At 50.5% G+C, this 2,855-nt stretch overlaps 1 protein-coding gene across 1 annotated transcript in view; it reads left to right on the forward strand.

Annotated features, from left to right (window-relative positions):
- Window positions 1-2,703: 2,703 nt before the first annotated feature.
- Prmt3 (protein arginine methyltransferase 3) overlaps window positions 2,704-2,855 on the forward strand; it is a gene marked incomplete in the record, with an annotated part of 109,004 nt that continues 108,852 nt past the window's right edge. The window contains 1 exon segment of the mRNA XM_005401723.2: window positions 2,704-2,751.

The raw sequence follows: 2,855 nt of genomic DNA on the forward strand, positions 1-2,855 counted from the left end.
AAAAAAAAAAAAAAAAATTTAAAAAAAATAGAATGTACTACAAAAATGTATAGCCAAGCTTACATAATTCATGGGGTGCAAGCAATAGAGGAATAAAAACATGGATAAATCCTAGATGCAGTGTGGATATTAAAAAATGCCTAGTATTACTGCAGCATTTTGACCACAGCATAATATAATAGCAGCTGGTAGTTATAAGTGCTTGCTATGTTCCAGTCTTTACGTATCTATCGTTTATTTTTTTATTTTTTTGGTTTTTTTCTCCGGTACCGGGAACCGAACTCACGACCTTGCGCTTGCCAGGCAGGCGCTTTTGCTGCTGAGCTAAATCCCCAGCCCCCAGTATCTATCCTTTAAATCTACAGTCTTTATAAAGTGATATTGTCGTTCTCCTTTTATCCTTTTCTTTAAAACTTTTAAAAATCCTTATAACCTCAGACGGGAAAACTGTAGCTCACTGTGCCTAGGTACATATACCAAGGGTTCAGAGCTGCAGATGTGAAGCTAAGTGGCAGAGTCAGTATCCTAACCCAGCTCAGCCTGATCACATACAGTAGTTTGTATTTTTATCCAGTCTACAAGAACACCGTGTATCCTTATATTTCCAGGTAATTGTTAGTATATGTTGTACATGAATAAAAGGCAAATATTTGGGTTTTTCCATTGGTCTGGGATCCTACAAAATATTCATATAGCCAGTAAGATTCTAAGGCCTGGAGGTACCATACTTTTAAAACTAGCAAGAGGAAAGGAAGATGCACAAGGAAGGGCCAAAGCCAAGAGGAGTATTTGTTTTTTACTCATAAACATTTAACAAAAAGACTCCTTCGATGTTCTATTCTGGTCTCAGTAGTGAAGGGCTGCCAGAGAAAGGTCTGCTTTCAGAGAGAGAGAGAGAAGCAGCTGTACATTCTGGTGAGATGTGAACGTCAAGGGACAAGATTCTGGCCCAGTCACCCCTTCAGCATAGGGATTAACTTGTTTTACTGTTGGCACTGAAAGGGTGTGACTAAAGGCTTCAGCGGGCTTCCCAGTGTTACAGACAGAAATGGGCCTTGCTGGATACAGAGGGGTTATGTTGGAAATATGAAAAGTTGGATGAGCGCATGTAACTGCAAGTCCTTAATTCCTTCAGCAAATGCTCACTCAGAGCTCCTCTATGGCCCTGGGAACACCAGCGAACAGCCTCACCCAAGGGTGCTAGCAGATAGTGTGGCAGTGTCCTAGACGGGTCTGTGCTCTGAGCTTACAGCTAAGGAAGGGAACATTCAGAACAGCTGGGCAACAGTGTAAAGCATCACCTCCATTCAGCACATTAACCCCCTAGACCAAGCCATGTATAATGTGCCACAGAAATTAAAGAGACACGGTCCTCATCCCGTGGTACAAACGGTGTAGACAAAGAGAACGAACGGGAAGGAAGAAGAAAGCAAAGCAAGCATGCAAATGGTAGATGGTAAGAAAGCAACTCCTGGAATATCAGGGGAACCTACTTTGGAAATGGTGGTGAGCAAGGAGGACCTACCCATCTGTACAGCGTCCAGCGATTGGCAATGAAGGCTGAGGTCGGATCCAGGGTGTAGGGTTGAGTTGGGCTAAACTGTTAGGATCGTGCGGGGCCGTGGTCTTCAACCTCACCATGTGCCAAGCAGCCTGAGCCTCTGTGACTGGAGACTGAAAGGTCGCCTACTGAGATCACTGCCCCATTCCATGGCGCTACGAATGGAAGAGAGGCGGCGGCCCAGGAAGTGTGTTCTTTCGCAGCAGCCGGATGTTTCTTCTGAACATATTTGGTAGCATTACCACCCTTGCAAAGAGCAGTTCACCAGTTCTCCATTGTTTAGGATAAAGCACTTATTTCTAATGCATTCACTTTTCCCTTTATGGTACTGGGGATTGAAGGCAGGCCCAAGCCACATCCTCAGTTCTCTTTTTTAGACAGGTTCGCTAAATTGCTCAGGCTGCCCTCAAACTGGTGATCCTTCTTCCTCGGCCAATCAGAATGCTGGCCTGCTCCACCACGCCTGGTTTATAAACTCATTTTATCTCTCGGTTAGTGCAGTCATCACCCCCGAAGAGGAAACTGAGGTAGAGAGAGGGTAGGTAACCTGCTCAAGAGTATTTTTGCGCTCGGGCCGCACAGGGAACCCGATGCGGACAACACCGCCGCTGCGGCGTCTCTCTTTTGCTGGGCTCAGGGCTGCAGGCCTTCCTTCCTTTTTTTTTCTGTCTTTTTAAGACAGGGTCTCAGTACGTAGTTCAGGATGGCCTTGAACTCACTTTGTAGCCCAGGCTGGCCTCGAACTCACAATAATCCTCTGGCCTTAGCCTCCCGGGTGCTGGGACTGCAGGCGTGAGCCACCAAACCCGGAGTTCCTGTCAAGGCACGCAGCGTCTGCAGAGCGCAGCCCCCGCCTCTAAGTTTGTAGGGCCCGACCGCCAACCCGGCGCTTCCGGCGCGCGCAGTGGGGCACTTGCGTCAGCGCTGCACGAGACGGGGCGGAGCTCCTGCCCCGCCCAGCTGCCCGCACGACTAGCGCCGCGGCCTCAAGACCCGCCCCTTGGCCCGCCCACAACCTCACGTGACTAGCGCGGGCGTTTCAAAACCGGCTCTCGCCCCGCCCATCCATCTGCGCCACCGGAGCGCCAGCCTTGCGACACGGCTCTCTCCCCGCCCGCCCACCACACGTGACCTCCACGGAGGTCTCCAGGCCGGAAGCGCTCAGGCCCGCGCCCGCTCTCGCGTCCGCAGTTGTCCCCCGGGATCCTGGAGCTCTGCGCGTGTCCGCGCCCACGCTCGTCCCCGCGGCCCGGGCGGGAGCTAGGCGGCAGCCACGCGCGGGTTGCCAGCCGTC

The sequence above is a fragment of the Chinchilla lanigera genome, unplaced genomic scaffold (genome assembly GCF_000276665.1).
Source record: "Chinchilla lanigera isolate Chin_1 unplaced genomic scaffold, ChiLan1.0 scaffold00075, whole genome shotgun sequence".
NCBI classification, from domain to species: Eukaryota; Metazoa; Chordata; class Mammalia; order Rodentia; family Chinchillidae; genus Chinchilla; species Chinchilla lanigera.